At 32.0% G+C, this 25953-nt stretch overlaps 1 long non-coding RNA gene and 1 pseudogene across 1 annotated transcript; one reads left to right on the forward strand and one right to left on the reverse strand.

Annotated features, from left to right (window-relative positions):
• Positions 1 to 5212: 5212 nt before the first annotated feature.
• LOC111630223 lies at positions 5213 to 5676 on the forward strand. Its single transcript, XR_002757476.1, has 2 exons — positions 5213 to 5309; positions 5381 to 5676. It is a non-coding gene; the product is annotated as an uncharacterized LOC111630223 (long non-coding RNA).
• Positions 5677 to 16186: 10510 nt separating this feature from the next.
• On the reverse strand, positions 16187 to 16949 carry LOC111630222 (annotated as a pseudogene).
• Positions 16950 to 25953: the final 9004 nt, after the last annotated feature.

Genomic DNA, 25953 nt, shown 5'->3' on the forward strand with positions numbered 1-25953 from the left:
AAAAAACTAAATCATCAAAATATTCAACAATCTGTACAGAAAAATCGATATAGAAATATAAGAAAAAATTATGCCAGACAATCGTGTTATTTTATATTTCCCTCTAAGACTTTATAATTGCAAGCAGATGTTCGAAAGAACTTTTATCATAAAAGCTTTTATATGTGCATTTTTACACAAATACTAAAAATGTTTTATATCACAATAATATTTATTCTATAATAGTTTCTAGCTTTATATGCTGACATAAAAAGATTTACAAAAAACTCGCACAAAAAATCAAAATAATTTATAATACACCATTTCATAAAATAAATTTATAAATAATTTTAGTATAAATCTTTATTTATTTTATAATGTATTATTTAGAAACTTGTTATTTTTCATGTAACACAATACTGGCAAACAGATACTTGATACAAGCTTCAGAAGACACACAGCTGGATGACCTTGAGAACAGCTGATTGTAAAGTTTCGCGGGTTGCTCCCAACAACAGCCTGAGGGGAAGTAGGTTTTCTACACACGTCTGAACTAGTTACTGCGAATACTCGATTGTATTACGTTATTTTCTGATAATTTTTTTTATTTTCTTGTTATTATTTATATTATACGCTAAACCTCATTAACCTAATATTGTTTTTTTGTGCTTTAAAGGAAAAACTCCCACAAAAAATTAAAAAAACTTTTAATACAGCAAATTATGAAATACATTTCTAAAATATTTTAGCATAAAACTAAATTTCTTTTATTACTTATTATTTAGAAACGAATTATCTTTCAGATAAGAAAAAATCGCAACGGATCACGTGACACGCGCCGCGTTTCGGTGTACAAAGCTTAATGCCCTTGACAACAGCTGTTGATAGCCATTCGCGGGATATTCTCATACAACCCTCAGGGGAAGACAGGTTTCTAAACAGATGTGCATCAGTTACCGTAAATACTCAAATACATCACAAATTTTTCTATTCGATATACTATCTCTATAGATAGGGACCGAAAAAATGGTCAAAAAATAAACTTCTATTGGGTGTATAGTTACGAAACTTGCTGAGGTCATCAACAACATCCAATAGAATGTAAATAAGCTTTATTTGCATTATTTCGAGCAACGAGAAGTTACGTATGATTATTTAAATTTGCCCGAGTTAACGGGACTGGAAGAAATGGAAGGATGTCAGAACAACGGTCATAGAATGGCATCCAAATCAGGTTGAGGCTTGGGGATTTCCACAATTGCAATGCTACTGATTACCTGCGAAAAATCCTGAAGAGAGAAAAGCAACCGACATTAGACAGATTCTTTAACCCTTTCAAATGGATAAAACATTAATACAAACGCAAGACTATGTATATATGTACTGTATTTTTATTATTACATATAAATAAATGTAGTAAGAAAGTATATATTTTCTATTTTGGGGTCTCCAGAACGAATTAATTAAATTCCCATAAAAACTTATGGTAAATCGATAATCAGTTAACGAACAATTCGGATAGCGAATAAACTTTTAGAACGGATTATGTTCGTTAACCGATCACCCACTGTATTAGCATATGAGCCCGGCGTTGATCGGGCAAAAAATAATGATAGCAAAAGTTAAGAATATTAGATTATAGCCGATCTTATCCGTTTTCACCAAATGCGAGAATTAGGTTCTTCCTCCTTCCAGAGTGACTGGAGAATTTTTAGATGAATCTAAAAATATGTTCGATTTCCTGCAAAAACGCATTTAAAATAGTGCAGGAGCAAATCGTTCAATATAGAAACGTAGCCATTAACAAGAAATTTATTTTACGTCTTTAACTATCCGAAAGGGGCCGTCCATAAATTACGTAAGGTATTTTCGGGTGGGTGGGGGACAAGGATTTCTTACGATTTCTTACTCGGGTAGGGGGTAATAGTTCTCGTCTTACCTAATATTCTTATTTTAATTTTTTGATCTGGTTGAGTAGTGGAGTTTTGAATTTGGCTTCAATTTGGCGGTTTCTATTAAGAACGCTCGTTGTACTGAAGCCATCTAGTGATAAAATAATAACGCTAGCAGACTCACGCTCTACGCGTTTTTTTTCATGGGAGACTGGTCGTGTGGTGGTTTCTCTCTCTCTCTCTCTCTCCCTTTTTATTAGAATAAGTGCACCACTCCTATGAGTGTATAACACTAACAAGTAAGAATACATAAACCAAAATACATGATACAAAGTAAACATAAAATTATTATTCGGCTTTTAGTGAAAACAAATGTAAAAGTAGATATTAGAAATTATAAATAGACTTTTCTTCCATGTTTTTTGAACATAATTGTAAAAATCATGAAACTGTGGCTTCTGAACAAGCTTATCGACTAAATGTGGTTACCTGAAACCAAGCGTAAAGATTTCTAATTTCAGAATAAGTGTATGTTGATCGTAAATTGGACAATGATAGATCATATGGCAAATGTTAAATCTCTAAGTGGTGATGAGATCCAGCATACAACACTAGGAAAATAAAGTCTTGTTATTCTACCAGTTTTATTACTCAACCATTGTTGATTCCACTTTTGCGTAGTGTTGTCATGAAGATAATTTTTAAGGCTGCTACGTGAGAGAGGGATGCGAGTGTATTCCAAATCAGTGTCCTTTGCAGCTGACAGCCTCAAAGTCGACTTTTTCATTTCTAAGTATGACAGAATGGCCAAGGAATTATATAAAAGTTATCTTATTTACAAGATTTTTAATATGGTGCTGCATATATGCGATTTTATTGCTATTGCAATTGGGATTTAATAGAGCTTTTAGGACAGACTGAGAATCACTGTAAATGTTGATAGATAGAGTTTTGTTTGGTAGTGAAGTGGCCCAGTGAACAGCTTGGTAGTCAGCATCTTCAGCTTGATAGATGGAGGTATGTGGGAAGTATCTGTACCTTCTAAAATATTTTTGTCAAAATATGTCAGTTTGGAGGAAAAAACAGACTTTTGAGCCAACAAGAAGGAAGCTTTTGGAAGCATCTGTGTAGATATTAATGTCTGCATGGTTAGCCACGAAGGAAGCAGATGACAACAAATGTATTCTGTGTACACTAAATGTGATCACCAGCTTGTTTACAGGGTGATGATCACATTTAGTAGGGTAATTGCAATTTGGTAGCATATGAACAGCCGTAGATAGGAGTAGAGACCATGGTTGAGCCTTGACGTTTGTAGTCCTGATGGAGTAGTTTAGAACCTTTTCTTGCAATTCATAGTGCAAAAGAAGGAGCTCTGCTAGAATCAGAGGCATTAATAGAAACAGTTCTGCAGCACTTCGAAATTCTGATGGCACCAAATGCTTTGAAGAAAGCTTAATTTACTTGCTAGTAAATTTTTACTAGTTACATGACCCCAGCTAGAGGCCGCGTAAAGTAGAATTGGTTGTATTGCTTTATTATATAGAGTTTACAAGCTTTATGATTTATTCCCCAAGTGCACCTAGCACATTTTAGAAGCAGGTAGTTTATGTATTTTATTGACTTTATCTAAGATGTAATTAATATGGCAACGGAATGTGGTTTTTATTCTCTCTTGTTTTATTTTGTATGACGTTTCTGTTTACACGTGCACTTTCTAGTCGATCAGGCAATGTTTTTTGCGTTTTTTGCGAACATTAAAATTAATATAAAAATAAATATTATGACGTTGATTAATGATAATGATGATAATAATAATAATATTGTTAATAATTAAAAAATAAAGTTCCTAAAATAAATTGTTCATTCGAATTCATTAAATTTTCATATTTTTAAATTTGTGCACATAAAGTCTTTTATAAATAATAGTACATATTAATTAACTAATTAATAATTATATATTTTAGACCTAAGGTTTTTAGAATTTCGTATAAAATTTTTCTGTAAAATCATACCTAAATATTACGTAAAATAGGAGAGAAGAGAGGGGAGGGGGAATCAAAGAAAATATTATAGTTTCTTACACAGGGGTGGGTGGGATCTAGAATGGCCAAAATCGCCCTTATATAATTTATGGACGGCCCAAAGCAAGAGATCAAGTTGAGTATCTTTTACAATAGTTGAGTCACGCCACCCTTTGGACACCTAAGTTTAGTAAGGGTGGGGTGTTATGTTTTATTATTCAAATCGTTTTATATTTTTTATACATTATAAAATGGCAGAAAGCTTCATTTTTAGGGTAGGGATGAGTTTTATATAGAAAATTGTAAATGCTAATAACGAGTGAAATCCTGATCCAAGTTCGACGCTACTGGAGATATGGCACAAGACCACTTTTTATCTCTTTATTCGGTCGACCTTTAACTACCGAAATTGAATAGCATCAATGCCATAATACACAAACCTTCCTGAAAATTTCAAAAATTTTCTACAGAAAGTATAGGTGTTATTAAGCATCAAAGCGAGTGAACAAAGTACTGTTCCCCACTAAAGCTTGCGCGTTTATCGTTGTTTATGGTACTGTCAACGTCGAAAAACTCGTTATACGTTATACAAAATGGAATTTAGTGAGTCTGGTTTAAAATGTCATCATTAGAAAAAGTTTAAATAGGAGTATTAAAGCAAGCAACACATAAAGGACGACAACAGTAGTGACAAAAAATTAAAGTATTTAAGTCCGGGTTTACCTACGTATCTAAAAAAAAACAGTGTTTTTAAAATTGATCTCCGCAATATCAATACATATTGTTCTATCAGAAGCAGTATACGTAGCGTATTTAGTCAAAATACGAGGTACAGTATATATACAGTATAATAGCGAGGTTGAGGCCGAAGTTTTAAACGCGAAAACGTATACGGCGGACGTTCAGCGCCATTTTCCTGTAAGCCTAGAAGTTTGGCAATGGCGTTTATAATGTCGAGCATGATTTCACTCACTTTTCAAACGACATTGTCAAACTTCCAGGCTTACAGGAAAGCGGCACTAAACGTCCGCCGTACACATTTTCGCGTTTAAAATTCAATTTCTTTTCAATTTCTTTTTCCTTACGGAAAGAGTTTGTTTGTTTGTTAAGTTATGGCAACGCAACACTTGGGCGATCTGCCTAGGGCAGGGGTCGGCAACCTGCGGCTCGCGAGCCACATGCGCCTCTTTGGATGTGAAGCTGCGGCTCTTTAGTTCCATACGGAAATATTATTTATTTTATCAAAAAAAAAAAAAAATAAACATTTAAAAATCGTTCTGAATCGATTAACGAGGATTAGGCACTTATTCTATTNAAATATCTTTTCAGTTTTATTAAATGGAATTTCACTAAGTTTCTTGTCGATAAAGACGGGCAACCAGTTGCTCGTTATGCACCAAACCACGAACCTCTGGTAAGATATAATTACTTGTAATTTTTATAAATGTATTATAACTGCCTTATTTTATGTACATTTTTTTAAAGGCCATTGAACCAGATCTTCAGAAATATTTTTAATCAGGACTAATGCATTTGATTTAAATCTCATTGTGTAGAAATATGATGGTTGACCAGAAAACCATTACTTATGGATAGGTGAACTGGATGACAATTCTATCACATTGAATATTAATTCAAATGTTCAGACATGATTATTTTTAATAAACTCATCGTTTTCATTTATTATTATTATTTTTTGAAAAGTATTAGTTAAATAAAATTTGAGCTGTAATTTTAGTGATTTGATTATTTAGTGAGAATAAATAATTTTCAATCTGTTTTGAATTTAACTGTATTTATTAAAAAAAATACACTTTTCAATTTTATAAGTTTAAGCTTCAAATATTTGGTTAAATCTTAAAATCTCAAATATTAAATTTGACGTTAAATAGTAACGCTTTTTTATGAGAAAATACTATTCCAAAAATTCTCAAAAAGGTAGCAGAGAACCAAACTCTTTTTTTGTTTTATTTATTCATCAGAATGTTGTTTAATTCATTAAAGATTTCGCACAAAGTTTAAAAATTCGTAGAAAATTATGGAATGATTTTCAAAATTCTGATTCTTACGTTAATTAAAGAATTAAATAATTTTTGGATTAAAATCGTCTGTTTCTTTACAATGTTATTCACAAATGCTTAAATAATCGTCATTTTAATAAAATAAATCATAATTTTAACCCAAAACACAAAAAAAATTAAGACGTTTAAGCCGATAGTCTACTCACCTTACTACATGTAGCGAACGCCATTATCGACGGTCCACAACTGCCAGATGGCGGCGCTCAACCGTTCGCCGTACACGTTTTGGGCTAAATACGTGCGCATCAACCTCTCTATTAACTACATTAGGTCGTGAGGACGTACGTTTTCGCGTGAGAAAACTTCACTCATCGACCTCGGAGAGCTGAACCATTTTTTATTACCGATATCTAAAGATTATTTTTGTTAAAATCTATAGCATATTGTTCGAACTCATCCTACGACGTACACTAGTTATTAATTTAATTAACTGGGACGATGTCAGCCGAATGCGGAGGTTGGACGAGTTATCATTCTTAAACTGTAAAGAAAATAAATGAGAGGTTGCAAAGGAGACAACAGTTGGTGACAACGCGAACTAAACTAAACACCTTACGGATGCCACATTATTATCGTTCTATCCACAATTTGAAGATGGTTACGAACGCTGGAAGATTACTGTCATTTCTAGTTCTATCACTATTCCTACATATAGATATATGAAACACGTGATATGCATAAAGATTATTTTTCAACAGTTTTTACTATTGCTCGAAGGTTAACAATATACTTTATAATTTAATGTGATTTGGAGTCACTTCCATCTAAACAAACGACGTTGCAATTAGAACAAAATTTTCACTTCCAATTTCGAACTAACAGAATTCCTTAATATGTAACTTTGTATATCTGCGGCGGGAACAAATAGTACTGTTCGAATGTGCGAGGATTTCCTGAATTATGAATTATAACAAAATACGTACTGTTCTAATTAATAATCGAATAAATTAAGATTAACCGTAATTAATACAAGAAACTATCTATGGAATAATTCTTTATTTAAAAAAGTTTTACATATATATATTAAATACTATAATGCTTTTAAATTTGCAACTTTTAAAAAAATGAAAAAGCATCACTAATTTAAAACCAGTTTTGCTTACATCTTTCGATCATTATACATCAGTAGAAATTAAAAATAATATTCGTTCAAAAGTTCCAAGTGTCAATATTCTAACGTATTTTTGAATCGTAGTTTGAAATGAATATCTCTAGACATAACATTTATATGCCTTTTGTATGTTGTAAGACCGAAGGTGTCTAATTAAGTTCGACTTGTCCGCAAACTTCTTTTTACACTCGTCACAACTGTAAGGCTTTTCTCCTGTATGGATTCTTTCATGCCTTTGCAAATGATATTTAGTTTTGAAATTCTTCTTACAGTGTTTACATGAAAATTTCTTTTTGTTCCTTTTGTCTGCAATTAAAAAAATTGTCATAAATAATATTTTATCGATATAATAAAAAGTTTCTTACATAAGAACAATAATTAAATCCATAATAATATTTAATAAAATAATAATTTTTATATTTAATTAAAAGAACATTTTTGTATCAAAACACACAAAAAGTAATTTTAGAGATAATGATGTTCGTGTATAAATATGTTATAGATATTTATAGATATTTTTCAAGTGTATTTATGTCTTCATAAATTTCTTTCTTCTGTCCTTGCAGTAGACCTTTTGCTTCTTTTATATATTTTAAATAAAGAGTGCTGGTGTGAGGAAAGCATTGCATTTAACATTCAATTTTTTTCTATAAACTTGGAAAATATTTTCTTCAAAACTGATTCGTCCAAAGAACAACTGAAAGTAATAACATACATGAAATAAATTGCATTAAATTTAATTTTACTTTACTTTTAATATTAATAATAATTTATAGTAAATTTAATATTAGAATGTATTATTCATATTCTTATTCATTTCTATTGTTAAATGTAAAGTTGTATAATATGTCAGATTCAGATTTAAAATAATAATGTATTTTTGAAACACTTTTGTAAAGTATATTTTCCTCATAACTTCTCGATAAGAGGAAGTAATAACGTTGAAACGTGTAAAATACAATTTCTTAAGAGTAAATCGTGGATTTCATTTCAGCAACATTAAATTTTGTTGTTGTTCTTTTTAACTTCTGTTTTCTGTATTTTCACGGTAAAAATTGGCTAAATAAAAATAAATAAATAAAATGATGTTAATTAAATATCAGACAAATTCATATTCAATGTATGCTTTACAGTGATTAAAATTTCTATTCTCTAGGCTAAATCATTTAAAATATAAAAATTTTATGTTTAAATTACTTGAAATTTATAGATAAACAGTGTACACATTTACTAAAATACCAATAAATTTTTATGAGGAAGCGTTGTTCGTGAATTTTGTTAAAAATTCTTTTAAAACGATGTCTACAAGAATAATATCTATACAGAATGCAAATGGTATGTAAAAGATAAGTCTAAATTAAAAGTGTTATTGTATACGTTTACATTGAATAACTACCTATAATATGAAACAGAGAATAAAAGATTATAACTAGTTAAAGCATGTAATACTGTATATTCAGTCGATTGCAAATTGAACATTTCTGGCTCTGTTGGTCGAACTGTGAATTTGCACAAGCTTTTCTTTTAATATAGAGAAGGAAGTGTTTTGGTTTGGGCATAAAATTCTAATTGTAATCGAATATTTTTTAGAAAGAATTAAGTAGAAAAATTCGGAGACAAAAATTAAAAACTAAAATGAAGTGAAAAGCACATTGGAACAACCATGATCAGAAAATTGATGAACGCCACAGAAAAACTGTTAATAAACGATCTCTGCCTAACAGATTAAACGTTGTGCTGCAAAGAAAAGACAATACAACAAGATATTGAAATATTCAAATCTTTTGGTGTAACTAAATTTTAAATTGCAATAAATGTAATCTGTTCCATTACCATTATTAATTAAAATTGCCTAAAATTGTTATAGCAGGCGCAATTCCCAAGGGGAATAATCAGTAAAGCGAATATCAGTATATAAATTCAGTATAACTATTGACCCTAGCTGCGAGACTTCAGAACACCGTACAAATTTTTCAGGGCCTCTACTTTTTATATCATAGATTTAGTATTTAAAAATAAGTAGGCCTACTTTCATTTGCAATCATAACTCGACCGTTTGTATATAGTTGTTTGTGAAGAGTGAAGTATTATAGTGAGGCCCACTTGCGCCTCGTGGTTTATGGAGCCCGGGCCGGACCTCATAATACGGGCTGTGCACAAATTTCGTCCGTATTTTTCTTCAAATTTTTACTCTCTCTCCCTCATTGTTTCAGTTTGTCCAAATTTCCGTAACACAGCTGTTTGAACGTCTAACAAAACTCAAATCCTCGCAAAACTTTTATCACTATATGAATAATAAAAAACTGCGTGAACTGTATAAAATTTAATGAAATAAAACGAACTTCCATTGAAGATCAACCCCTCTCCCTCATCGTGTTCGACTTTGTCCGACTTGTCATAACCCTCCTTCTATCGTCATTTATGGACAGCCCTACAGTCGTGTTTAAAGATCCACAATGGTGAACAAATACCTCTCTCGCGTACTGATCGAAATTTTTCGCAACTATAATTCAGCTTTAAGAATGAAACATTTATATGTATAATACTAACTTATTAAAATAAAGCAAATAACTAAATTTTGAGTTGGCTAGGTATTATAAAACATTGGAAATGCTAATAAAGAGCAAAATAATCATTAAGTGTGACCCTAATCGATGTATGACACGATACCGTTTAACTCCCCACTTCCTTTCACCAGCAAAATTTAATAGCCTTAATCCCCGTAATGCACAAACCTCTTTGCACAATTTCAGAAATTATCGACAATAAGCATAAGAGTTATTAAGCTTCGAATAGAGTGAACAAAATCGCACGCCCTTCACACAAACATACAGAAACATTTCTGAAACTTTTTGTATTTTTCAAAGTTTTAAAGTCCCGAGTCCAAAACGTGAAAATTTTGGAAGGGTCATTTTTTTGACCGATCGCCATAGTTTCCTTCTGTTATATATAAAAGACGGGAAAATAATTACTACAGTAAAATAGATTTTCTAGACAAGAGAAAGGTATCAATTTGAATGATTATCAAAAATATAAAATCCTATTGGAATATTCTATCATATGCGGTATAGCTAACACACCCCATTATGACATCATCAAGTCTAATTTAAGCTTATTTTTATTCCAATAAATTCATTTAATTTGAACGTTGTCGATACTTTTAAATAAACGTAATGGCATTTAAAACTGTTTCTTGCCCTTACATTATTATTATTCGACGTACCTGTATTTTCGTTTTATATTTTAGGGCTTACCAAACACGGCAATCGAGTATTTAATACAATTTATCACACTTTGCTAATTATAAAATTTATTACAATTGTAAATAATTGTATACTCGATTGTTGTGTGTGATAAGCTCTAATATATAAATTACAACGATTTCAGTTTATGCAAGAATTACGTTGAACAACACGACATCTAATTCTTATTATCAAAGCTTTTAAAAAGTTAAATATAAATTGATTAAAATCACACTATAAAAAAATAAATTACCTCGATTAAGTCTTAACGAAATGTAAATATCCAACAGAATTACGAGCCGATATTTTAATTTTTATTGTTGATAAATTAAATATAAATCTGTAGAATATCAATTATTGTAATGAAATGTTTATTTCTACATTACAAATGTTTAAGTAAACTTTTCTTTCGTGACTGTGTCTAACCGTTAGCGCTAAGGACTAGAATTATGGATGTAAAAAATAACAAAATCGCTACTACTCAGAAGTAAAGAGACTCCGAGTTCGTGTCTTTTTACCTTGCTTGTGGCGATTCTTTCGCTGTAATTTTATCCGTTCAGAAGTTCCTTCTGTTTTCTTACATTACATTATTATTACGATACATTTCATTATTAAAACACTTATAAGTAAAATTATTTTTACATCTAAATCCCTATCCTTACACCAAACAATTTTTAAAATTAAACCTACACATCGATTTATAATGCAACAAATCGTAAATATAAATTTTCCTTACCCCAGAAATTAATTCACCATTCATTTTCTGGTTATTTTGTAAGTTGCAATTGCTTTTTCACTGTTAAAAAGTTACATTTTAAGATTTTCTTTACATTAAAATCCTTACGTTGGATATCAGTTAGAGCATACTCCGTACATCGCTATGATAAAGCGATGTTTAATCTCATTTGCATAAGGTACCCTGGAATTATTAATTTATTATTTTTATTTTATTATTATAATAATTTTAACCAATTATTATAAATTTTTGTACTTACATTTTTATTGATATTATTTTTCTGGGTTTTAATTATTTTATAGCTTTCTTTAAATTTTCTCTTATATGAATTACTTTCTCTGTATAAAATTTTTACACTGTTTTTATCTATATTACAATTATGCATTGTGAAATGTTCATAAAAAGCTGAATTAATTCTTTTATACTTTAATTCTGCAATGTGTTCTTTTAATCTTGTTTCTTCTGTCCTTTTCGTTTCGCCTGTATAATTTTTTGAATATTCACGTGTACTGTACGTTTTATTGCATATACTACGTTCATTGTGTTATATTTATCTTCTATTTTGTTGCTTATTTCAGGCTTAATTTTGTGTATTTTTTTTGCAATTTTTCACAAGTTAGGACAAGTTTTATGTTTATTTTATTAAAGTCCTTGTTTATTTGTTCAAAAAAGTTTGGAATATAAGGAAAAGCTTTATACTTTATATCTATATTCTTACTATTCTGTTTATTTTGCTGTCTTTTACTATTGAATTTACTTTCCCATATGTTGAGTATTCTTTTCCGGGCATCTGTTTAATTGAAATTTTCTTTTTACTTCAGTGATACATTTTTTCTTATGTTGCAGTGTACTTGTTCTGTTTATGATTTTTTTTATATTCCATACTAAATATATTTTATTTTATATACTGCGGGGTATTCGAATTATAATTTTAATCTTTCCTTATTTCACTTAAATTCTTTATATGGTATAAATTTCATGTTCTTTTCTTTACTTTTTATCGTTATGTCAAGATAATTTCTTTCTTTCTTTACCTTTTTTTCTATTTTAATGATATGACAAAATAAATTAATTATGTTATACTTAAAAATTATGAAAAAAAAACAAAGATTGCATTGATCATTCCATAACTTCAACGCCTGGCATCTTATTCATACGGCTATCGTAGTACTGAAAACAGGTATAACTTCCAGTGTTATAAGCTAAACACTCGATTTTCAGAGACACGTTTTTCGGAAACGCTTTAGAAGCGTGTTTATTTGGAAGATGAACTATTTGTGTTTATGGCTACTTGCTCGTAATTTTCGTTCCAATCGGAAAGTTTAACGTCTGGCTTTTTCCTTGTTGAACAGTCGACTGCAGATCCGCTCACTTCAGCAGTTGTTATTTTCTTCAGTTATAGAAATTAGAAAAAAATCTACCGAATTTTTCCTTCGCAGAGAAATATCGGGCAATCTGTAAAATTTTTTTGTAGAAGCTAAAAGGAAACGAAATCCGAATTTCTCATCACTCTGCCAGGTCTCCTGAGAGCCATTTCCAAACGAGACATTAGACAGGAAACAGGTAACGGTGGAACAAAGAACGGAAAATAAGATAATATTAAATATAAAATTTTAGAATCCTCTTAGTAGCGGCTTGTTAATTCACGGAAGTTTTAAATGTTCCTAGCCATTTTTAAAATAATTTTATTAGGTCGGATTGTAAGCATAAACGCGTATCTACTTTGTACGTGGAGGTTAGCTAAACTTTACCCGTGATTTCATGAGTCGATAGTACCCGTAGTCACGTGGTTTTGAGGAAACGAAAGATAATGATCATTTTCCACCGAAAACTGAAGTTTAAAATATATTTCCGTGTTCTATTTAATAAGTCCTTTGAATTTTGTAGAGAGTTTCTGAAATTCTGCGAATAAGTTTGTTTATGAGAAGAATTCATGCTCTCAAATTTTAGTAGTTAAGAGTTCTTAATTATATGTTTTTATTAGTAAACTAGCAGATATGTTCAGCATTGCCCGGTAAAAAAGTAAAAAGGATGGACGTTAAAATGAAACCTATTAGAGAGGTTGAGGCACAAGTTCAAACGTTAAACGTGTACGGGTAGCAGAAGTACACGTTACACGTTTCAAGTCCAAGTAAAAATCGTTGAGGCACACGTACATAACATCACGTGACTCAGTGAATATCGCGCATTGACTCACGGGAAATAAGTTGAAAAAAATTTCGGTAGCAAAATAAATCATAATTTTAACCCCAAACACAAAGAAATGAAGACGTTTAAGCCGATCGTGTACTCTCCAAGCTACACGTAGCAAACGCCATTATCGACGGCGTTTGCTACGCGTATAAACGGCATTTGCTATTTATAAACGTTTTGCTACGCTTATAAACGGCACTACCATTATAAACGGCATTTGCTACACGTAGCAAACGCCATTATCCAGAACTGCCAGATGGCGGCGCTCACCCGTTACCCGTACACGTTTTGGGCTAAATACGTGCGCCTCAATCTCTCTATTTTATAAGTCTGGCTATTGTAGCTTATTGTTGTTACGGTTGTCACTAAGTGTCGAGGAGGTCAAATCGAAAGGAGATTGAGGTTTTGAGATTTCATGAAAGTCTATAATATCCCCCCGAGTGCCAGAGAATAAGTATAAAAAGTTTGGTACAGATCGGGTAAAAGTTTAAGTGTTAATAAGGAGATGAAATCGGGGAAGATGCAGGTTGTCCATATCCTTATTAACGTCTAAGCCTTTTACCCGATCTGTACCAAACATTTTATACTTATTCTCTGAAACTCTAAGGCAAATACAGAATACCGTTAACATTGAAATCTGTAAGTAATACAAGATGGGAGAGCGGAATAATAGCACAATGAATATATCAAATATTTTAATGGACTTTTTCTAAACTCCTATCAAGTATACAGAACTATCATAAAAACATAGCAGTAAATTCCTATAAGTTATAAATCTACTCGCGATTCATCTAATGGAGCAAATGCTACCAAATGTCTAGCACGCATATGGTTAACAGCACAGAACGAGTCCTGGATAGAATCATTGGAAAAGTTATACGATATTTTGGTAAGTATAATATGTTACATTTAGATAAAAAGAATATTGTATTTTTAAAAGACGTGTGTTAAGTATATTTCCATCATAACTCTTTCTCCATAAGCATGAAAACGGATAAGATCGGTATTCTTAACTTTTGCTATCATTACTTTTTGCCCGATCAACGCCGGGCTCATTTGCTAGTACAGTGGGTGATCGGTTAATAACAGATATTTTCATTAATCCTCTTTTTCAGAAGAAAACATATCTCACCGAGTTTCTTGGTGTTGTTCATTCAAGAGTTCTTGGCGTTCTTCTGTCGTCAGATCCGTCTCAGGTTCCATTATGAGCTCTTCGATCTTCTTTATTTCTCAGATATGATCTTTGTTACTCCTTTAGCTGCTTGATTCTTCTTGATAATACAGTATCTTTCTTAAATAAGATTTAACTGCGGCCTACTGTAGACCTGTTCAAGCCATACTGCCCAGCAACATTGGGCGTCTTCTGCCCTCTCTACCTTTGCTATTATACTCTTACCTTTCGAAAAGAAAAACAGACGCAAAATTTAACGCGTGCTTATCCGACAGTCTCGCGAATACATAAAAGAATTGTTTTGTCAGAAAAATAAAAGGCTGGAATTACAAAAAAAGTTTTAAAGTTCGAATGGATACTATCCGATCGGTATATACCGGGTTGAGCGTCGATGTCGATGTCTTCCGCACTTCGAAAAGTTTAGAATTGTTGCCCGAGGACAAGGGAAGACCAATCGGTATTTATTATTTTACATCGCTTCTTCTTGTGTTTGTTCTGTGGGGTGTTCGTTATCCAATCATGTGTTCGTTGTCCAAACATAAAATTCTTTCTCGAAAGTGTTCGTTATCAGCTTTGTTCCATATCCGATCTGTTCGTTAACCGATCACCCACCATATATTAATTAATATAGACGAGCAAAAATTATTGTCACAATGTCGAATTGCAATTTTTAATCAATTTAATTTAAAATATATGCTCTCGATTTTAGTGGCGTATTGCTGCTGTGCATATTTTTACAGATAACAATCGAGTTCTGCGGGTCATCTGACTGACTCTGTTGTGGATAAAATTTTTCGATTGAAATGACGTGAAAGCAAAGGTCGATTATAGTTTAGCGCAGTGTTTTTCAACCTTCTTGAATACGCGACCCCTTTACAAGTTAAAAAATTTTGGCGACCCCCCTAGGGCCATATTAAAACTATATCAGTGCTTTTAAAAACTATGTATTTAATTTTCTTTCTGTTCAGACAAATTATTGTTGATTAAAATGAAAGTTTCAGAAGAATCGACAATAATTTAACACACATAAAGTATGGGATTTCCTTTAATTATAACGTTGGGCACGGGGAGCTGTTGATCTTTGTTTTATTTTTAGGGATCAGAATTTTCAGCTTCTACTTTTACACCTTTTATTTCATTTCGCAAATCAGCTCAACACTTTTTTCGGCTATCATTTTCTGGTGTGGGCCGTAATTCTCGCTGAAATTGTAGTTTTTTTAATGTAGTGTAGCACCTACAAACACTTGTCTTTTTCTTTTACCCGCGACCCCCCGTATAAGGCTTCGCGACCCCCCTGGGGGTCGCGACCCACAGGTTGAAAAACACTGGTTTATCGAATCCCCCTGCCACTAAGCCTCTCATGTCCGGTCTTGACTTGCATCTATGGTATCTGACACCGTTTTCGAGTTTAAAGGACACACAACAGTAAGAATTTATTAGTCTACGATGTTTTCAAATTTTAATACGAAGAATTTAAATTGATTTATTGAACAAAATGTTTTCGTTTCAGATGTAAAAAATGGCTTACGAAGAAAAAACACTTACTAAAACACGAAAATGTTTATCTGTCAAAAAATGAGGCAAATTTTGGACTTGCTCATAATGTTCGAATATACGAGAATTTCCTGTATTATGAATTACAGCAAAATATGCACTCTCCTAATTACTGATCGAATAAATTAACTTTAACTATAATTAATACAAGCAAGTATCGATGCAACAACTTTTTATTCAAAAAACTTTTACATAAAGACATGTTAATTATATTAACAATTCAAGTGTTAATATGAAGTTGTAATAATGTGATTAAAAAATGACGAAATCTGTTTTGAACAAACTTCTACATAAACTCTGTTTTCTATGTTCAAACAGAAAATTGCAATTTCAAAATTTCAGTAAATATTATATTTTGTTTAAAAATATTGAAATAGAGACTCGTCACAACTATAGGTCTCCGGTGCGAAAATGTTTAATTAAGTCTCCCCTTTGTGAAAATTTCTTTTTACACTAGTCACAAGTGAAAGGATTTTCTCCTGTATGGATTCTTTGATGAGTTTGTAATCTTTGTTTAGTTGTGAACTTCTGTTTACACTCTTCACAACAGTAAGGCTGTTCTCCAGTGTGTTTTCGGAAATGTGTAATTAAGTGTGCCTTTCGTGTAAACTTCTGTTTACACTCATCACAAGTGTAAGGCTTTTCTCCTGTATGGGTTCTTTTATGACTTTCCATATTTTGTTTAGTTGTGAACTTCTGTTTACACTCGTCACAACAGTGAGGCTTTTCTCCAGTGTGTTTTCGCAGGTGTCTAATTAAGTGTGCCTTTTGTGTAAACTTCTGTTTACACTCATCACAAGTGAAAGGCTTTTCTCCTGTATGAATTCTTTCATGAATTTGCAAACTTTGTTTAGCTGTAAAGTTCTTCTTACAGTGTTTACATGAAAATTTCTTTTGGTTCCTTTTTCCTGCAATTAAAATATTTTTTATAAATATTTTATCGATATAATAAAAAGTTTCCTTAATAAAAACAATAATTAAATCGTTAATAATATTTAATTCAATAATCATTGTTATATTAAAAAGAACATTTCTGTATCAAAACACACACAAAAATAATTTTAGAGATGATAATATTCGTTTATAAATATATTATGGTATTAATATTTTCAACAACAGCTAATCAGGGATGACATATTAAAGTAGCCTAAACAATTTCTGTAAAATATTTTTTAAATGTCTTTATGTCTTCATGAGTTTTCTTTTTCTATCTTTGCAGTACACTTTTTTCTTCTTTTGAAACGAAGATCACTGATGTAAGTAAAGCAGTGCATTTAACAATCAATTTTTCTTATAAACTTGGAAAATATTTTCTTCAAAACTCTGTGTTTCGTTCAAAGGACAACTGAAAGTAATAACAATACATGAAATAAATTGCATAAAATTTAATTTTACATTACTTTTAATATTTTAATAATAATTGATAATAAATTTAATATTAGAATGTATTATAAATATTCTTAATCATTCCTATTATTAAACGAAAAATTGTGTTTTAAAGAGTTATTTAAAGTATAGTTTCCTCATAACTTCTCGATAAGAGAAACTGATAATTTTCAAACGTGTAAAATACAATTTCTTAAGAGTGAATCGTGGATTTCATTCTTGCAAGATTGAACTTCGTTCTTCTCGTTTTTAGTTTGTTTTTGCATTTGCAGGTGAAGATTAGCTAAATGGGAAAATAACACGATTTTAATTAAATATCAGACAAATTCATATTCAATGTGTATATTGTACAGTGATTAAAATATCTATTGTCTGCGCAAAATCATTTAAAATTTATATAAATTCTATATTTAAATTACAGTCGACCCCCTATAACGCGGGTTCCTATAGGTCGAATTGCTATATCATGGCGAAAAAATTAAGTCAGTATTCGTACAAACATGCTAAAAAACTCCTATAATTCGTTAAAACATCATCGCCGACTCGTGTCACGACAGGATTGCACAAACCGTTGAGTTTAAACGTGCAGCGGACCTACTATAAACAATTTATTATTTAACTTCCATAAAAATTATATTTATATTTACGATGTTTCCAAAGTTCAGCGAATTTTTCGCAAAAAAATAATTTATCAGAAAGCACGCGAGCGCCATTCGACGGCAATCTCCGTGACAAAAACAAGCTTAAGCAACGACGTAGTCGAACGGTGCACACTCGGTAAGTAATCCTACAATTTTTTGTTTATAGCATAGTTTATACGGATTATTTCCGAAAAAATATACGTATTTTGGAAATGTTGAGTCGAATTAGTCTAGAATCGATAAATTTTATGGAAGAAACCTTTCAAACAGCCGTAGTCCGTAAACTGCATACGTGCCGGGCTATGATTGGCTGGACTCGTAAGAAATGAATTCATAAAAACAGAAACGTATCTACCGTGTTATAGGGGGTCGACTGTACAGGATATTTACAGATAAACATTTACTAAAATACCAATAAATTTATATGATGAAGTGTAGTTCGTGAATTTTATAAAAATTCTTTTAAAAGGATGTCTGCACGACAAATATCTATACAGAATGCAATGTAAAAAATAATCTATACAGAATGGTAAGTAAAAAACAAGTCTAAATTGGAATTGTTATTGCAGACGTCTACATGGACTAACTACCTAGAATATGAAACAGAGAATAAAAGATTATGACTCGTTCAAGCATGTAATATTTTCAGTCGACTGCAAATTTAACATTTTTGGCTCTGTTCATCGAACTGTGAATAGAATAACAATTGGCACAATTGTTATTCTATACTCTTTTCCTTAAACATGGAGGAAGAAGTGTTATGGTTTGGGCATAAATGATAGTCAATGGGGATGAAAAGAGTATGTTTAATGATAACATATGCGTGGAGAATTATAATGTCGCTGCTGTACACTTGCCAAAAATAGATTGAGTCACAGACAGAGTTTAATCCTAAATCGAATCGAATATTTTCAGAATAAATGAAATTGAAAAATTCAGACATAAGATTAGTAACAGAAATGAAGTGAAAAGCACGTTTGAACAACAATCATCAAAAAATTGGTGAACACCACAGAAAAACTATTAATAGACGATCTCTGCCTAACGGATTGAACACTGTGCTGGAAAAATCAAAGACAATCCAACAAGATATTGAAATATTCAATCTTTTGGTGTAACTAAATTTTAAACTGAAATAAATGTGATCTGTTCCATTGCCATTGTTACGTAGAATTGCCTAAAATTGTTATTAGAGGCGCAATCCCCTAGGGACGTAATCAGTGAAGCGAATATCAGTATTTGAATGAAGTATAACTAATAACCCTATTTGCGAGACTTCAGAACACAGTACAAATTTTTCAGGGCCTCTAATTTTTAAATCATAGATTTAGTATTTAAAAATAAGTACAGTGAAAACTGCTTAGGCGACCACCTGCATTCGACGGGCACCTGTCAAAACGGGCAAAAATTTCTGGCACCGAATAGTTTATCCATAGAGTTTTCGTATAAGTTACCTGTATTAAACGACCACCTGCGTAACGCGTCCGCGGGCATCGATTTTTGGTCCGAAGCAACATACAACAACTGTAATAAGCGACCACTTCCGCTAATATATCTGGTATAAACTATTGTTCAACAACGTTTCCCCCCTCCTAATATAATGAATTAGTCTAAACTGTCGTTCGTACCCACCTCGGACACTGCTCCCACTTTCGAAATTAGGTGCAGGTATTAATGAATTAATCTAGCAACAAAAGAAATTCATTTCAGTTTATTCGAAATTGTCCGAAAAACGAAAGAAATGCAAAGTGCTGTCGTTAGAAGATCGTATTAAAGTTATCACAACAGCAATTAGCGGCGAAGTTTAACCGTGGGAAAACGAAATCGATTTTACCGTAGACCTACAGTATTTTCCTTGGAGTATAAAATATTGTACACGATTCAATTAATCGGCTGATCTCATCGTTTGATAAAATTTATTTTTATTTATTTATTTTGAAGCTTATATACAGTACGTGTGCGATAAATAGTTTCTGTACCAACCTACCTTATTTCCACGATATTTTTAGAAAAATAATATCCAAGTAAATTTCGCACGCAAAATATTCAAAAAACAATAAACGCATTAATGCAAAAATCAGTTTTACAGGCAACCTTCCTTTTTCGAATGTAATGAAATCGTATTATGAGAAAAAATAATAAAATCGTTTTATTATTAATTAATAATTTTTCTTATTGTACTTAATGAATTAAGAAAATATTAAATATTAAAAAAATACAATATCTTTAAGGTTAAACTAACGAAAACCAAAACCAAAGTGATGTAGAGATATGACGCGCTCGTATATCGATGACGTAATACACGTTACTGAGGAGCGAACGAAGAGAATCAAGTTGAATTAATTAAGTCGGAGAAAAAGAAAGTGTGCATTATAATCAAGAAAATGCGACTATTGTATTAATATTTAAAATATTAGTATTAAATCTGTCTTACAAAATCACAACGACTTCCGTAAATCGAGTTATCCGATAAGAATAAAATACAATACCAATATTGCCCTATCGTTGAAAAAATTCGCTTATTTTTGCTCACCTCGAGTTTTGCTTAGTAGAAATAACTAAAATCTGCGAAAAATACGTACGGAAATACGGTATTACCGCAACACCTGTATTGGACGACCACCTGTCTAAAAGACCACTGTTTGAAGGAACCGTGGGTGGTCTCCATAGACAGGTTTTACTGTACTTCCATTTGCAATCATAACTTGGCCGTTTTTATGTAGCTGTTTATGAAGGGTGAAGTTTTATAGTTAGACCCCACTTGCGCCTCGTGGTTTATGGAGCCCGGGCCGGACCTCATAAAAGGAGCTGTGCAAAAATTACGTCTGCATTTTCTTCACATTTTTACTTCCTCTCCATCATTGTCCCAGTTTGTCCAAGTTTCCGTACCCCACTTTGAATGTGGACAAAACTGAAATATTCGCAAAACTTTTCTCACTGTATGAATAATAATAAAGAAGAATAAAAACGAAATAAAGAAGAATATAAACTGAATAAAATTTAATGAAATAAAACGAACCTCCATTAAAGTTCAACCGCTTTGTTTTCCGATGTTCGACTTTGTCCGACTTGTAATAACCCCCTCCCTCCGTTCCAGTGTGGACCTAAAGCTACTGACAGTCATGTTTAATTAAAAAACCACAATGGTGTGCAAATTACCTCTCTTGGGTACTGATCGAAATTTATGGTAATTGTAATTCGGCTTTAAGAATGAAACGTTTATATGAAACATTCAAATAACTTAATTTTGAGAGTAGTCTACGTATTATAAAATATTGGAAATGCTAATTACGAGTAAAATCGTCATTAAGTGTGACCCTACTCGAGATATGACAAGATATCCGTTTATCTCTTCACTTCCTGTAACCGTCAAAATTCAGTAGCTTTAATCCCCGTAATGCACAAACCTCATTGCAAAATTTCAGGAATTTTCGACAATAGGCACAAGAGTTATTAAGCTTCAAACAGGGTGAAAAAATTATTTGTATTTTTCGAAGTTTTCAAATCCCCAGTCCAAAAAGTAAAAATCTTGGAAGGGTCATTTCTTGACCGATCGCCATAAGTTTTCCTCTGTTATATATAACAGCCGGAAAAGTAATTACTAAAAGTACGAGTATAATACCTTTTCTAAACTATAAAACACTATTCTATCATATTCCGTATAGCTCACAGCCTAACACACGCCCTTTCTATGACGTCATGAAGTCTACATTTAACGACGACTCCGAACTATTAACAAGATCAGAACTACAAGAGGTTGAAATTGAAGAGGCGAGCGTCAGTAACAACAGAGGACTTTTAGATTAATTTATTATAATTGTAAATAATTGTATACTCGATTGCTGTGATAAGCCCTAAAATATAAATTACAACGGTCTCCGTTAATAATAACTTCAATTACGTTGAATAACATTACATCTAATTCTATGTAAATTGATTAATCACATTATAAAAAATAAATGAATTCGATTAAGTCTGAATGAAATGTAAATATCTAACGGAATTATGGGCCGATATTCTTATTGTTAAGTGAATATTAAATCTATAAAATATCAATTATTGAAATAAAACGTTTATTTATACATTTCAAATGTATAAGTAAACTTTCTTTTCATGACTGTGTCTAACCGTTAGCGCTAAGGATTAAAATTATGGATATAAAAAATAAGAAAATCGCTAATACTCACAAAAGAATTTCGAGTTGGTGCCTTTTTCCTTGCTTGTAAAGACTCTTTCGCTGTAATTTTAGCTCAGTTTATTCCGAAGTTCCTTCTTTTTTCTTCATCTTCATTTATTCAAAAAGATAAATTCTATTTTTCTTTATTNTTCAAAAAATGCTTTAATGTATCCAAAAACAAATAGGAAGTACAAAGCAAGTTAAATACAGTAGAGCATCGATTATCCGACTCCCGATTAACCGTCATATCGGTTAACCGACCGTTCTAGTCGGCAAATTTCAAATGTCCGCTAGTGATGTGGCGCTACAATATTTGGGTATGTCTTGGCTACTTTAATATTATTTTTGTGAAAATTTTGTGTGTTTTAGCTGGCAACACTGGCTCGACCATGAAAGGGAGGCCAGTATTTAAACGAGACTTAATTTTCTAGTTATGAGTGGTTGTTTGTTTTGTGAGCAATAAAATAATTTTAAAATAATTTTTAACGATAGTGACGATTATTATTTTTAAAACAAATATGTTATGCTTAACATCGATGAAAATTCAATGCGAAGTAGGTTAAGAGCCATATACTAATATAGGCCTACTAATTACATGGGATATACTAATATTCTATACTAATAATATATTTTTTTCATTCTTTTAGATTATTTTATTTTTCAGTTATTCGACCAATCCGAGTACCAATTAAGTCGGATAATCGATGCTCCACTGTATTGTCTTCCTCTATCATACACATGATCTAAATCTTTTCCAGGAATAAATTCCTGAACAAAACGGGTTATTTTTACCTATGGTGTCAAAATGGCGGAATTTCCGGTCGCCATTTCGAACTCTTCTCGAGACTGCGCGATAACCGATGGTTCGAACGAAGCGGTCACGTGTCCTAAACTAACATAACTTATCCTAGTAGATTACAGTAATACCGTCGATTCCGCATGATACGTCTGAACAAGTAAGCTGAACAATAGTGTGGGTGGAGTGAGTAATCAAGAATGCGTGGCGCTCAAACAAAAGACGAATCGACGAGATTTGAAAATCGCGTAAATCGGGGTATTACTGTATTGAAATTATTACTCAATGTTTGTGATCCTTTTTTTTCCTTTCCTACGTTTCTTCCCTGACGAAGTCGATTCCTCAACATCTGTGGACGTTCTTTTTTTTTGTCTTATTAGTCATTTTCTTTGTTGTGTTGCCCTCTTTTTCTTTTTTTTATATATTAGAAACTGGTGCGGCGGGAACACACTCTGGTTCTATCCATTAAGGTGTTTTTTCGGTACCTGGATATGTCATACTCAAGTGTTTTACGAATATTTGAAATCTTTCTCCGGGGTTTCTAGCTGGCTATTTCATGAACTTTTTATAAATAAAGGAATACATGTATGAATTGGAGAGATCATCCGTGTAATGCTTTAGTAAATTGTTTTTTATTTTTTAAATAACCAAACCTTTCAATGTTTTGAGTATGATCACCCGTTTTGGGGTTTACGAAGTTTTTTGAATGATTAACTGTTCTATGTTTAATATCTATTCCTTCAATGTCGTCTATATGATTATATCCCTTCCATTTATCGGTTATAGCTCGACTACCAGAATTTATAAATTTAAACACAACCCAATTTAGCGTGGTTTCAGATCTGTCGTTGACATGACAAATGAAGCAACTATTGTCTCCTACGACCCATTTTGTAGGTTTCAGTATACGCCCTATTTCATATTTGCGTTTGCATATTACTGTTTCATCTACTTCCACGGTTTTATTAGGACCTCCGATTTTAAATGAGGTCATGTTATTCATAGCTATAAGCATCACTAAACGTATATGGTTTGACCAATCAATGCCTGCCTTTTTGAAATACCCGCAGGCTGCAACAACAGCCGAATTTGTTGACGTGCATTCCAAACAAAGGTAATGCCATATGAACTACAAAATTCCACCCCATGAAATGTTGCTACATTTGTCCTTAAAGGTTCTATAATAATCTGAATACTGTAAGGTCTCTTTTTATGCGGATTATTTTTATGCGATTTTGAAGTTGTGCGGTTTGTATTTCATCCAAAAATTTCTTGGACAAACATACATATAGGCTTGTTTACGAAGCACGCGTATAGACAGTCTCCAAAAATCGTGGAACGCTCAAAGCTCACTCCATTTGTTCCACTGACATATAACGTTTATGGATGTAAAGGACAGCTAGATCTACCTTAATCGCTTTAGTTCCTAGCAATTTTTGATATAAATGTAATTAAACATAAAAAATACTTAAAACTGAAAAAAACGAAAAAATTAAATTAATTAAATTAAATTAAATTTTAATTAACTCTTCGCATCCAGATGTCAGTGATTTGTTTTTAGAGTGAGCTTTTGCAATTCGGGGATTCCTTTTGTACAGTACATGATACTTACAATCGACAAGTCGCTATTACATCATTCTGAGTTTCCCATTGAAAGGTATAAACTGTAATTGTTTTGAAATTAAATTTTATTTTAGCGGTGTTTTGTTTATTTTTAAAATAAGTAGCGAGTTTAAATTTTGCTGATTTCAAGTTGCAGTAATAAGCAGCTTATTTTTTTTAATTTTTGCAAACTTTTTTATGCGGTTTTAAGTTAAAGTGACGGCGGATGAACGACTCCCCCGAGAGAGGAAAGCAAATTGCTTTTATAGTTTCGTCATGGGCGAATGGTCATGTGACCAATTGTTGTGAGGTAAAAGGTACGCAGATGGGTCAAAGTTGTCCCCGGGCCCATGCTAACTATCAACTTTGGAGTTGGAATGTGGGATTAGATTCGAAATGGACGAATGTTTACTTGAACGAAAGGGGAGATCGGAATTTTTTCCTTTTTTTTGTTAGATTTTCGTTTAAATTTTAAAGGAAAATTAAATTGGAGGTTTAGGAAACTGCGGGATATTAATCGGAAAATTCGGTAAAATTTCCGGATTTCACATTCACTCCCTGTTTTCTTTAAAATCGCACTTAGTAGTGTGATTTAAATTTTTTTTTTTTATTGTCCTGTCTGGGTAAAGGTATGTTTACATAGAGAATGATCCATACGACCCTTTGCTCTCTTTTTTTTTCTCTTTCTCTTGGCACTAGAAAAAAAGTTTTTTCGGTTACATTAAAATGCTGCGTCAAAATAAAAGTGATAAAAAAATCCGATGTGAAATGTAACACTTTGGTTATACAAATAAATTTCGGCACGTGTCACTCGCGACAATATTATTGCTCGAGGTGGGAGGACTGGAGTCTTCTAACTGGAATAGTTGATTGGTCAGTTGAAGTTCTCGTTGACCTGGATACGAGGGTACTGGTCAAAGTTCGGTAGGGTCGACATTGTGCTTTGTCTTGGAGTTCTTGGTTTCGTCGGTTGGATTCTTGTGTGTGCACGATGTTGTTTTATCGATGATATATAACCTTTCAAAATGCTACCGGAAAGTATTTAATGATTGGAAGATTCGTAGGTAAGTGGATGAGATTTTGTTGTGGCGATCAGGTTAGAACTTTCTGTGCGATGGGTTGATTGGTACTTCGAAGTATTAGAATAGTTGAGGAGTCCCGTGCGTTGGACGTCTTCCACGTCTTCCAAGAAAGTAGCACTATTCTTTGATTAAAACATTAATAAAACTTAATAATAATGTTAAAATAGTCACTATTGTCATTTAGAGGTATATGGAGGTTACATATACGGTTATATTTTCTCTCTCTCGGATGTTAAAATTCTAAATTTAGGATATATAGATATATAAATTTAGGAAAATTTTTTAA

Source organism: Centruroides sculpturatus, unplaced genomic scaffold, assembly GCF_000671375.1.
Source record: "Centruroides sculpturatus isolate CEXI.00-Female unplaced genomic scaffold, Cexi_2.0 scaffold623, whole genome shotgun sequence".
Lineage (NCBI taxonomy): Eukaryota > Metazoa > Arthropoda > Arachnida > Scorpiones > Buthidae > Centruroides > Centruroides sculpturatus.